Here is a 13,825-nt window from a genome sequence, read left to right as displayed (position 1 = left end):
TGTGTGTGTGTGTGTGTGTGTGTGTGTGTGTGTCTGTGTGTGTGTGTATTATATATATCATAGCTTTCAGTTTAGTATTTTTATGAACTCCTGAGTGAGTAAACAGTGGGTCTCTGACTCTTGTGCCTTTTCATGAGGCTCTTTTCCTTCCGTTGGTTTGCCTTGTTGAAATTTGATGTGATGGCTTTGGTTTTATCTTATTATAGGTTATTTTGTTATATTTTGTTATTATTATCTCTTAGAAGACTGTTCTTTTCTAATGAGAGACAGACAGGGAGTGGATCCAGAGTGGAGAGGAGGAGGGGAGGAACAGGAAGGAGTAAAAGGAGGGGAAACTATAATCAAATATTGGTTTAGAATATATATAATTCAACCACATGCCATGAATTTTCTTCAATCAGAGATAATGCCAAATAACCTCTGCCTGAAGGAATCCTTTTACATCTCCTCTAGGGCAAAGCTGCACTCTTTTGTGGTCCCAGAGATTCCTCGATAAATAATTTTGAAATATTCCCCATTTACTTCAGTTTAGTGGGAGCCTCACATTCCATCAGCATGAATGATACCTGGTCATGTAGAATCAGAGATCTAAGCCCTCTTCATTCCAATATTTTGTAAATAAGCCTAGAAATAGCTTCCCAAATTCACTCAGATTTGGGAATCTACCTTTCTTCTTTCATTGACATAGAATACAATCATCCTCCCACTCAACCTGTGACAATCAGTTCACCCTTTTAATTCTGAACATGACTACACAGAGAGAGGAGGGGAGAGAAAGAGAGAAAGAGAGAGAGAATCTTCATAAGGAGCAGAACTCTGTAGAACAACACCGAAATTTAAGTTATCTAACAGCCTAACCCAAGAGAATCCTGTTGAGTTTGGAGTTTGCCTGTCAGCTTGATAGTGTAGCTACAACCTGTCCCAACAGAAAAACAGACTAAGAGCCCACATTTGTCCGAGCTGCTTTTATTTTGTCCACTTGACACAAGCTAGAGTTCTCTGAGAAGAGGGGCGACAACGAGAAGATGATTCCAGAGGATTGGCCTACAGGCAAATCTATGAAGAATTTCTTAATGGGTGATTGGTGTAGGACATCTCAGCTCAGTGAGAGCTGGTGGTCCTGGATGCTGGAGGAAAACAGTCTAAGCAAATCATGAGGAGTAATCCGGTAAGGAAGGCTCCAGCTGGTGTTCTGTTGCAGTACTAGGGAGAATAGTGTTGCAAGAGTCTGTCAGACACACAATGGATGTAGTTTCTGAGCTCCATGTGGAACTGCCCACTCAGGGATTACCTCGACTATCAAACCTAAGGATTGGGGGGTGGGGTGTAGCTGAAGCCACAAGGAAGGCACAAGTACTTGAGTGCTCTACACGTGATTCTAGTTTTTCAGTTTGCCTGGGTTTCTATTGTTGGGAAGTCCCTCAAAAAGAAGCTACAATCAGATACAAAGGGACGAAGGAATGTTTCTTTAAGACAAAGTCCCTTGATCCAATCGTCCCAGGAGGACCAAGAAATTAGAGCAGGCAGTGTCATAAACGACTCTGGGGAAGTGAGCGAGGCAAGTGACGTAAGAATGGATGCGCTAACCCAGGCTCCAGGAACACGAACTACTTCAGAGTGGTGGTGTGGTCTTTGAATACTCCCATCTAAATTGGCATCTTTGCTTTCCCTAATACTGGCTAAGCTTCCTCGGGTTTTTCTTCATGTCCAAGTTCCGTCATTCCACCCACTACTGTACAGTCATTAGTCTAAATAGACTGTCTGTACGATAGAGCTCACCACTCAAATCCTTATTCCTTAGTGTCTTCCTTACACAGATGTTCTATCTTGGGATTTATCTGCAATATCCTTATGACATTTAAATAGCTTGTGAAAGAATTATTAAAGTTGAAAAGCACTCTGTATGTGCTTTTTCTGTAAAGACCCAAGAGGTCTAAAATCCTTTTAACAATATTAGTAAAGAGCACGCATATGATTAGAATTTATATGCACAACCCTCAAGTAACTAAGCAACTGCAATAAGAAAGTCCCAGCTACCCCAGTCACGTGTTATAGCAATGAATCTCTTTTTTTGTCTAGGTTTTCTGTCCAGAGCACAGATCTCACAACATTGCCCTTATCAAAGTGACAGTTCCTCTGGCAGGGAGAGCATCCAGAACCTCGGGCCCCACAATAAGCCTTTCCCTGAATCTTCTATTGGAGTTTTCTTTGTTCCTTTTTAAAGGTCAATTTCTTCATTTCTTTTAATAATTGTTAGATTAAAATATAAAGCCATAAGTTTCCTGATATCTTCATACAAATGAGTATGTATGCAAGTGTGTATGTGTGCATTTGCTCTGTGGGGTGGGTGTGTGTGCATGAGTGCGTGTGTGTGTGTGTGTGTGTGTGTGTGTTGTAAGCTCTCTCTTTGGAGTGCATGTAAAGGACAAAACCTGATACTGTCATGTCCTCTTATATTGCTTCTTGGCAATATTTTTTGTCACTGAACCTGGAAGTCACCGTTTAGGTTTGAATGACTGAGTACCAAGTCCCCACCGTCTTCTTGTCCCCTCCCCTCAGTTCTGGGCTCCAGGCTTGTGCTGTGTAATGATCATCTAAAGTCGGTGCTCATGCTAGCTGTGCAAACACATTACCCACTGACCCATCATCTCTCTCTCTCAGGCCCCAAAAGACTGGTGTTCTTGACATTTTGTCTATCATGCTCACTAGCCCATCATTTCAAAACTAATTCTTATTAAAATTTTTACAGCTAACAGGACACTGATAAACTATTCATTAGAATGTACTCAAATCTCTTCTTTCTCATTTCATGTCCTTGTTTCCCATGAAGGTTCCAAAGTATCACATGCACAGATTATGTTCACTTCTGCAGTCTGGTCTTTGGAGTTCTCTCCAGGATGTCTCATTAATCTCTGCTTTTAGGATTTTAAGATTTCCCTGGCATGAACCAAACCCGTAAGCATTCTTTGCATAAATCAGTTCCGAATGCTGAAGAACATAACAGATTTACCATAGCAACCCCCATCCTGGGTAAGAACTTTCTGCATTATCGTACTATGTTGCTTGACCATATCCCTGACATAAGCAACTGAAGTGAGAAATGATCTATTTTGGTTCACAGTTGAAGAGAATACAGTCCATCTTTGGGGGTAAAGGTAGCCTAAAAACTAGCACTGTGTCTATGATGGTAGAAATTTGTAGCTTAGTTCACTCATCTCATGCCAGTGGACCAAAAAAAAATCAAACAAGAAAAGAACCTGGTATATGTACTCCTTAAGTCCCATTCAAACCCCACACCTATGCCCTAGTATCTAACAGCTAGGCCCTATGTCCAAAAGGTTTCAAAACCTCCCAGAAAAGCATCACTAATTAGGGACCTAGATTCCAACACATGAGCATCTTGGACATTTCACATTTAAAGCATAACAGTATCCACACTTGTTGAGCTTCTGTTGACTCTTGGTTTGCCCTGTGCTAGTTAATCTAGATTGTCAAATTGACATAATCTAGAAAGACCTAGAAGGCACGGTTCTGGGTGTGCCAGTGAGAGATTATCTAGATTGGGTTAGTTGAAAGAGTAAGACAACAGCAAGAGTGGGTGGCACTATTCCTTGCACAATAGTCCTAAACAGAATACACAATGGGAAAGCAAGCTGAGCGTTCATCCTTCTCTATTCCAGAGTGCAGAGAATGTGACTAGCTGCCTCAAGCTCCTATTACCGCAATTTCCTGGGCATGATGGAATGTGCATCAACACTGTGAACCAAAATGAACCTTTCTTTTTCTTCAGATGCTTTTGTAGCTCGAAATTCTCTCACTGCCACAACAGAAGGAACTAACTGAATCTGTCTCTTCAATAGTTTCCATTTTAAGAGACATGTAGTGGTTGATTATGTTTGCATATTTATTTACTTACTGACAGTGATACAGATTTTCATGTGTGCATTTGTTACCTGAGTATCTTTGGCTCTACTCTTGAAGTTTTCTCTTCTTTATTGTTCTACTTTGTTTCTAGATATCCAAGAATCAAACTCTGGGCGTTTTGCCAGCCAGAAAATTGATCTACCGATGATCTCCACCCCGGACTTAACAACTTGCTGCCTTGTGATTTTGGTATCATATTTAAGTAACATTTGATTATCCATAAATTAGGAAATTCACTTAGTGTCCTTATTTCTGGGAGGTCTACACTCTTACATTTTCAATGCTGGACACTGATTGAGTCTGGTTTATTTTTTTATATGATGAGAAAGAGGCAGGAATTTGAGTCTGCAGTTGCCTGCTGATATCAATTTTGGCACAGCACCATTTACTTCAGTACATTGCCTCTTAAAATTGTTGCTTTTGATTGCTCCCAGATCTTAGCGGTAAAAACACTTTTGCTAGAAATAGCAAACGCTTTAGTCTCAGGTCATGGAAAGCTCAAACTGGTATTTACCAGAAAACGTCCTCTCTACTGGCTAGCTTTTATAGTACAAAATGTACTAGGCACAGTTCTGGGGAGTGGGGAGTCAACAACAGTCTTTGTCAGCTGTAAACCCTCGAGATACAATAATGAACATCATGGCAAGAGAAACCCAAAGGTACATAGGTGCATGCATGCTATAGGGTTAATCAATAGATTTCTGATTGGAATTAAAGCCTGTTCCACTGGAAGGACCACTTGTCTGATATGCTAAATCAAGAATTCGAGGTTTGGCAGCTCCCAAGCCTCAGGATAAAGAAGACAGTGCTATTTTACTAAATGAGCATAGTATCAAATTAATTATGCTGGAAATTTCCATCCATAGATTAGTGTAGCTCTCACACTCCATCAGAGATGCTTCTTTGTGTAGTGAAAAGCAATCCATACAGTAAGTCACAACTGGTCAGAACCATGTCTGCATGTGTGGAAAGAGGAGCCACTAATGGGACATCACATTCAACTGACTCACCCCAAGGCTAAGGGAACATTTGGAAAGACAAAGACTTTGGAAGGGCCAAATGTCATCAAGGACTAGAACAAAACGGTATTTCCTAAGATGGCAGGGCCACTGTTCTCATGAGTTCATAGCAACTGTATTTACTTATAGAAGGCCCAAACAAGCCCAAGCCAGTCAATATTCTGGTAGTGAGGGAGAGTAAGTCTGTATTCCTAACTGACAAACAATAGCATTTGATGACTTCTGGAGGAGAGAGAGACAGTTTTCTTTAAGGGTGTGACCTCATTCTCCATATGATGGCAACACACCCATCACTATATGGGCAGGACAATTTGGATTCAGTGAGTTGTTAAAAACAAAATAAAAACGAGAGGAAGCAGTGTTGGCAGGAAGTGTCAAAGTCAGGAACCAACCTGGAAGGAGATGGGGAGAAGAGTAGGGGGTATAAATATTAAAATACATTATGTGCACATACAGAATTTTCAAAAAATGATAAATTCTTCCATTTAAGTTCTTTCTGTTGACTATTGTGAAGGTTTGTGTCTGGGTTATGTTGTTTTTCCTCTATTTGCTTTTTTTTTTTCTTTAAAGGGGCAGAATCACACTGTGCTACTCACAGTGTCTTAAAGCTTTGATACCCAGCAATCTTCCTGCCTTCACTTCGTGAGTAGCTGGGATTCCACTTAGGAGCACATGTCTCTCTTTGTATTTGGTTTGTTTAAAATGAGAGTTCTTTTATGTAGCCCTGGGGAGCATGCAATTCCCTGTGTAGATCAGGCTGCTCTCAAACTGGTACTCATTCTCTTGCACCTGCCTCTTCGCTGCTGTGCATTACAGGTATGCACTACCCTATGTGGCCTCTGTTTGATCTTTACCACAACCACCTGGTGTCTGTGCCTTAAAGTATGAGAATAGGAGAAGTCAGCCTGTGTCTCTTCCTAGTGATGCTATCTCATGTGTCGCTTTGGCTACTCAATATGAACTTTACAATCAGAGTCTCAGTTCCACCAAACATGTTGCTAGTATTCTCAGGCAAGTCTGAGCAGCTGTCTTATTGCCTAAAATACACATATTCACAGTAACTGGTGGGCAGTTAGTTAATGTGCCTCATACAGGGATGGATGTGTTAGCAGCTGCAAGTCTGACCATAGCACCAAGCCCTCTGCCCTCCTCTGATTTACCTAGAAACTCAACTCAGCCAAATCTCTCAGGCCTTAATTCATTATTTCCTGTGCTCTCTCTGAGCATCAGAATGGCCAAAAGCCAGACTGTGACATGGTCATCACGGTGAGTGTTTCCATAAACCGAGCCACACTCAGACCAGCTCCCCATTCTGCCAGGGGACAGAAACTTGAGATTAGTCCCAGTTCATCATCAGATAACTAAAGAGGGGTTTGTTCTGGGGGAAACTTACTCTCCTCTGAGACACTTCAGTGAGGTGTCTGGGGTTTTAGCAAGAACATAGAGGGAAAGGGGCAAGAGGGTTGCAGCTCAGGCCCCTTTGGCCACACACCAACCCTCTAGACCTTGGCGGAGGAAGTACAAATTTTTGGCTCCAAGGTATCTGCCAGAGACCCAGGGTGATCCGAGGCAGGTGCATGTCTAGGTCACAACCAGTCCAAGCTTGTCACTCAAGACTCAATGGAGCTTCTGTCTGAAAGCAGCAGAGGGAGGGAGACAGGTTCCAAATGTTTCCACGTACTTGGAACAGAACGCAGGTCTCTGAGTCTCTATGGAGCAATGTGCAAATCGCAGTGGTTAGCTGCTGTAAGAAGCCTCATCCCTGGAGAGCACTGTGGCTGGCAAACACAGGTGCGGCCATCCACAAGGCTGCTGAATACACCCAAATGCAGTCAGACAGTTGTTCAGTAAACAGTAAATGCATAGAATAAATTACCTTGAGAAAGCCATACGTGCTCCAGATGTCTGGCTAACGTGATCAGAATGGGCCATTCCAAGTATCTTCACAGGGCTCAGGGCCACATACATAGGAGACCTTCCTCCTAGCTGCTTGGAAGACAGTCCTTTCCTGGTTGCCTTCAGATGAAGATGTAGAATGCTCAGCTTCTCCTAAACAATACCTGCTTGGATGTTGTCATGGTTGCTTCCTTGATGATAGTGGACTGAACCTCTGAACCTGTAAGCCAGCCCTAATTAAATGTTTATCCTTTATAAGAGTTGCCGTGGTCACGGTGTCTGTTCATAGCAATGGAAACTCTAACAAAACCTCCAAGAAGCAAGGGGCAGGGACGGCCATGAGAACCACAGGTATTCGCTCTAGGTGGTCAGTTTAAAACAAATACAGAAATGACAGAACTCAAGTGAAAACACTGTGTGAGGGCCAGGCTATGAGGCTGCCTTGCTTACAGAGGACAGGGAGACTGCAGACTGTGTTCAGGATGGGCAGGGACCACTGATCACCTGTGGGCACAGACAAAAGACAAAGGTGGAAGAGGCTATGTTTCTACTAGTCACCAAACTTAGGCCTCCACTCATAAAGGGCCTAAGGCTACCACCACCAGGCCTGTTGACCCTTCCTTCTCCTAGCCCAACAGTAGTCAGACTCTTAGAAACCCAACTTGAGGGAGAGGTGTAGAATTCCCTTTTCCAGAAGAGAATTCCTGCCTGCCTACTGTTACGGTCCTTGTTTCCAGCAAGCCTTTGTTATTTGTTTTTAAAAGAAGACACAAAGAACACTGTATGATCTTCTATACCTGAACTGCAAGGCTGAAGGCAGCTGAAGCCTACTGTGAAAGGCCCCCTCTACAGTGCACAGATGTGTATGCTCCACCTGGGGCTTGTCAGATCAACCTGCCCATCTGTTCTCGCCCTCCCACAGGATCAGACCAGTGCCAGCTCTGCAGATACTGGCAGCCACGGTTGACAATCCCCGGGCCCCTGAGGGTTTCCTTCTTCACTCAGGGCCAAGATAAACTGTCTCTGCCCAGACTGAGACGCCATGAAGTTCTTTGACAAATTCACTCCAACACTGAGAAGCAGCTCAGAGCACAGCCCCAGCCCCCATCATCGGAGGGGACAGGGACGGGGCAGGGGGGGGGGCTTTCTAAATACTTGTTTCTCAGCCAAGCAGGTCGGTGAGATACAAGTCTAAAAATGACAGGGGCACAGAATGAGTCACAAAACCAGCTTCTCAGTCGTCTACAACACTGTGCTTTTGTTGAGAACAGGAGGCATCAAATCTGTCGTGGAGATGTGGAGAAAGGGACACAGGAGGGGAAAATTAAAAGGACAAAGTGGCTGTACCATTTCCAAAAGTCAATTGCTTCTTCTCTTGTGGGTGTCCCTGACCCTGGTTGTTGTCAAGCTCTTGGACACAGGCAGGGATTGTTCTAGCTGGGGGAGCAGCTGCGCTATAAAGTTTGGTGAATCCTGTTCATTAATGATCTTTTACAGCAAGCAAACAGGCAGCTGTGACAAGTGGGGTTGCCCTTGATCTCAAGCCTGCTCCTCAGAGAAGTAGGCAGAGCCCTCTGTCTTCATTAAAGGAGGCCTGTGTGACAACCATCGCAGAAGTCCAGGGGCCCATCCAGAGCATCACTTATGACTGTATTGAATTCTTTAAAATCATCGTCATGGTAACCCAGGTTGCACACACACATGCACGCACACACACACCACACACCTCAATGCCCAAGTCACCTGTGAAGAATCAGTGTCTGCTGGGTGTCTTGTCTTTGCTGTCAGGGAGATACACAACCATGCTCAGAGCTTGACTCTTTCAGTAGCTCCTCCTTACACTCCAAATCCTCATCCAGAAAGGCCCCTGGGTCCAGTTCCCTGTGGCTGGCCACGTAGCCGGTAGACTCCATTCCAGGGGCTTTAACAGCTGCCCAGTCAGCAGACCCTTCAGAGAGCTGGGGGTCAGGGACACTGGGGATGAGTGGGGGAGGGGGGCTCTCTTGCTGCTTCTGCTCAGTCCAGACAAAGGAACTGTGCTCCCTGGGGACCATGGAGCAGACCAGTACCTGGGGGCTGCCACCTGCAGGGTGAGGCTGAGGAGGCGGCAGCAGCTGCTGTTGTAGCTGGAAGGCGCTGTACAGTGGAGAAGGTGTTGTAGGTTCATCACATCCTTGTAAGGAAGTAATAAATTGTTTGGCAAAAAACCTGAACTAAAATGGCAGCAATGAGTAATTGTGGACTTCCTGTTAGACCATCAATTTGATTTCATGCTGTCATTGCTGGGTCTGAAGGCAGTGCCTGGGCTCGGCGGTGGTGGCAGACACAGCAGCAGCTCAGGAAGATGATGGTCCATATCAGCCAGAATCTGACACTGTCCCCAAGAGAATGAGAAAAGGCTGAACGCCCTGTGCTCTCCTCTGCCTGTGGAGCAGAGGCAGTAACTGGGACCCTGGGATACCAAGAACTCCCTGGGCAAGGACTTACACTAGAATTTGTAACTGCAGCACAGAGGCTATCCACTGCAGTGTCCTATGTAGAGATGTAGCTTTGGTTGTTGGTACCCACACTGGCTTTTTTATCCTGGGGGTGCTCAGGTCTGATTGACAGAGGGCTAGTTAGTGCCTAGAGGAGCAGAGTACCATGTCACCCAAGAGCCTTCTCCTCTCCATCCCTCTCCTCCTCCTGCCCCTGCCCCTGCTCCTCTATCATGGCACCACCACCCCTCCTTCTTTTCTTCTTCCCTCTGCTTCCTTCTTCCCTCAAGAATCTATTTTCAACAAAAGGAGGGGAAAACAATGAGTTCACATGTGCCACGCTGTGTCCAGAAGAAACTGGCCTTATACACCACCTTTGACTGTTATATTCTTTCTGGCTTGTCTTCGCCAGTGATCCTTGAGCCTTGGGAAGAACTCGAACAGTATGTCTGTTCTAGTCAGCATTCTACAGTATCTTACTGTCCAACCTTGGCCAGTTGTGAGTCTCTGGGTTAACAATCATATATTACAAAAAGAGGTTTCTCTAATGAGGGTTTATTGATGTAGTAATAACTCACTAGGAATTGGTTTCATACCATGTCCAGTGAGCTAAACAATAGTAAGAAGTTGTCCACTAGAGGTTAGGAGCTACCTAGCCATAGGGGTTCGGCCTAAAAATGGTGACAAATTAGCATTTTATCTTGTGGGTTTGAACTTAAATCCAATGGGATAAGTGGCTGTTACCTCACTCAAAATGAGTCTCTCCAGCTCCATTCATTTCCCTGTGAATTTCTTCATTTCATTTTGCTTAATTAATATTCCATTGTGTAAATACAGCACATTTGTATTATCTCTTCCTTGGTTGATAACATCAAGGTTGTTTTCATTTCCTGGTTATTGTGACTAGGGCAGCAGTGAATATAAATGAGCAGGTGTTTCGGTGTTTGTTAGGGTACTGAATTCTTCAGGTGTATGTCCAATAATAGCATACCTGGAGTGTGTCACAGATGTATCCTGGGTCATTTGTATTTCTTTCTTTTTGGTTTTTCGAGACAGGGTTTACTCTGTGTAGCCCTGGCTGTCCTGGAACTCACTCTGTAGACCAGGCTGGCCTCGAACTCAGAAATCCGCCTGCCTCTGCCTCCCAAATGCTGGGATTAAAGGCGTGCGCCGCCACTGCCCGGCCGTATTTCAGCCCTACACAAACAACTGCAGGAAACTAAGGAATGCTGAAAGTAGAGAACTAGTCTTTCCCAGGGAAGAGCACACCAATTGGTTATCTAATACCAAATGGTCAGTCTTTAAAACGTATGCATTCAAGTAACATTGTACAGCAGCTTTTATTTATGCATTTAAGAATACGTGTGTGTGTGTGTGTGTGTGTGTGTGTGTGTGTGTGTGTGTGTGTGTAACATTCACTAAAGAAAAGGAGGCCACTAAAATCAGGAATAAGACAAGGCTGTTCACTCTCCTCCCTCCCATTCAACATAATATTTGAAGTATTTATTAGAGCAACGAGACAAGTGAAATTTAGTATTATCTTTTCCATTTCTGTGAACAACCACATTAGAAGTTTGATTAGAGTTCTCCCAAGGTACTTTATCTGAGACTACTGTGAATGGTACTATTCCGTGACAGCTTTCTTGTGTTTGCCATGTGTATATAGGAAAGTTACTGATCTTTATGTGTTAATTTTGAATCCTGTTACTCTGCTGAATGTGTTTATCAGCTATAGGAGTTTTCCGCTGAACTTTTTAAGGCTTCTTATGTATAGAATCATCTTCTGAAAATAAAGGCATTTTGACTTCTTTATCACCATCACTTGTCTTCTTGATCTGGTCGATACTTAAAGCATTATGTTGAATGGAGGGGTGAGAATGAACATCCTCATCTTGTTCCTGATTTTAGTGGCCTTTTTTCCTCTTATTTCTTTAATGGATTTGAATGGATTTACATATTTGTGTGTATGTACACATGTATGCACATATTCCTAGATACACAATTACCTTCTCAGTCTGTATAAAGTTACTTGTATGTATATTTTTCAGAGCTGACCACTTGGTGTTGTATGTTCTTCCCTGGGAAAGAGTACTTCTCTCACTCTCAGCATTCCTTAGTTGCCTGGAGTTCTACATGCAGGACTGATATTTCCTAAGCTTTCCCCCTTCCACATTAGCATGTCTTCTTTGTTCACCTCATGTTTGTTCAACCATGGTGAACTTTCATAGACTGAGCTTCTGACATTCCTAGGAGACACAATCTCGCAGCAAACTCCCTGTTCCTCAGGCTTTTATGACACACACACACACACTTCTATAATGATCTCAGAGCCTATCAGTTGGGACTGGGCTCCAAGATCCACGACTTCGCTAGCCCTGGGTTGTTGGCCAGGTTTTTAATACCAGATATGATTTCCCTCTGGTTGACCAGTTTACATCCAATTAGAGCACTTTTGGGTACCATCAAATGTCACTATTGAACTCTTATGGTTATTGTGCTGTGCTGATCATTGTTGTAGTTCATAGGCACCATAGCTGGGTAGGACTGTTGGTTGCTTCCCTCCTTTGGAAGTTTGCCTGGTACGTTCTTGTATCACGAAAGCTAGTCCTCAGGGAGAAGGAATTCAGCTCAGTTCTAGCTCAGGGGCTTCTGGGCCCTGCATCTGAGGCACATGGTATCTTCTGGCTCTTGTGTGGGAGCGGGGAGTGAAGGAACCTGGGGCAATAGCTTGGAATGCTCTGGGAATCTACTGAACAACTCTGACCAACTCTAAAGAGAACTAACTTCTCATGCCTGCTGTCAGGATTTTTGGTAGAAGATCTTTGGCTCTTGGAGGAAGCATTTTCAGCCCAGATGGGATATTTTACTTTAAATTGTATATGTATCTTTATATACCAAGGTAAGTATATTAGAGGTGATGGCTAATGGTGTGATTCTTTACGACTTTTTAGACATCCTTACTGTTATTTAACCCTGATCACTCTGTCTCCAGTTTTTCCAGCACCATTTGTTGAAGATGCTGGGTTTTTTTTTCCAGCTTATTTTCTGGCATCTTTGTCAAATATTAAATGGCTGAAATTAGGGGTGCTTGTGTTTGGGTCTTTGATTTTGTGTTCCGCATCTGTTTTTCTCCCTGTGGTTCTGTAATATATCTTGAGAACTAGAACAGTACTCCCTACAGCATTGTCCCTTTTGCTCAGGGTTATTTGGCCATCTAGATCTTTTGTAGTTCTGTAAGAATTTTAGGGTAATTTTTTTATATTTCTGCGAAGAGTGAGATGGAGACTTGGAATGAGATGGCACTGAAACTCTAAACAGCTTTGAGTAGCATCATCATTTTCACAGTAGTGATTCTACCAATCCATGTGCAGTGAGTGGGATGTGCCTCCATCTCCCAGTATCCTTCTTTTTTCACAGGTTTAAGGTTTTCATTGTAAAGGTGTTTTAATCTCCTTGGTTAGATCTATTTCTAGATATTTTTTTCTTTGATACTATTGTGAGTGAGAGTGTGTCTGTGATCTCTTTCTATGTGTTTGTTGGTGGTTGTCTTAATCAGGGTTTTACTGCTGTAAACAGACACCATGAGCAAGGCAACTTTCATAAAGATAACATTTAATTGGGGCTGGCTTACAGGTTCAGAAGGTTAGTCCATTATCATCAAGGTGGGAACATGGCAGCATCCAGGCAGACATGATACAGGAGAAGCCGAGAGTTCTACGTCTTCATCTGAAGGCTACTAGCAGAAGACTGACTTCCAGGCAGCTAGGATGAGGGTCTTAAAGCCCACACCCACAGTGACATACCTACTCCAACAGGGCCACGCCTCCCAATAGCGCCACTCCCTGGGCCAAGCATATACAAACCATCACAGTGGTGTATAGAAAAGCCATTGATTTGTGAAAGTTCGCTCTGTATCCTATCAAATTCATGAATTTGTTCATGGTTTCTAGAAGTTTTCTGGTAGAGTTTTTGAATCTCTTATGTATAACACCATGTCATCTGCACACAGGGACAGTCTGACTTCTTCGGTTCCTATTCATATCCCTTTTATTTCCTCCTCTTGCCTTATTGCTCCAGTTAGTGCTTTGACCACCGTATTGAAAAGGGGCGGGCATAGTGGACACCCCTCTCTTTTACAGGATGCTAGTGGGATTGCTTCAAGTTTCTGCTTTATTTAGGATGATGTTGGCTGTAGGTTTCTCGTATTTAGTTCTTACTGTGTTGAGGTATGTTTTCTCTAGTTCTATTTTATCCAGGACTTTTATCAAGAGAGCATGTTGGATTTTGTCAAAGGCTTTTCTGCCACTGATTGAGATGATCATGTGAGTTTTGTTTTATCTCCGCTTATATGGTTTATTGCACTTATGACTTGAATTTCAGGGATAAAGCCACTTTACCTGGTTTGGTTTTAGAGCGATACTGGCTTCACAGGTGTTTGGGAGCTTATTCTCTCTCTCTCTCTCTCTCTCTCTCTCTCTCTCTCTCTCTCTCTCTCCTCCCCCTCTCTCC

General features: G+C 43.5%; 1 pseudogene; it reads right to left on the bottom strand.

Moving 5' to 3' along the window:
• Positions 1–8,198: 8,198 nt before the first annotated feature.
• Positions 8,199–13,638, bottom strand: LOC114624076 (annotated as a pseudogene).
• Between the last annotated feature and the right edge of the window lie 187 nt (positions 13,639–13,825).

Source organism: Grammomys surdaster, unplaced genomic scaffold (assembly GCF_004785775.1).
Source record: "Grammomys surdaster isolate TR1022 unplaced genomic scaffold, NIH_TR_1.0 204, whole genome shotgun sequence".
Lineage (NCBI taxonomy): Eukaryota > Metazoa > Chordata > Mammalia > Rodentia > Muridae > Grammomys > Grammomys surdaster.
This window is presented reverse-complemented; position numbering and strand designations above follow the sequence as displayed.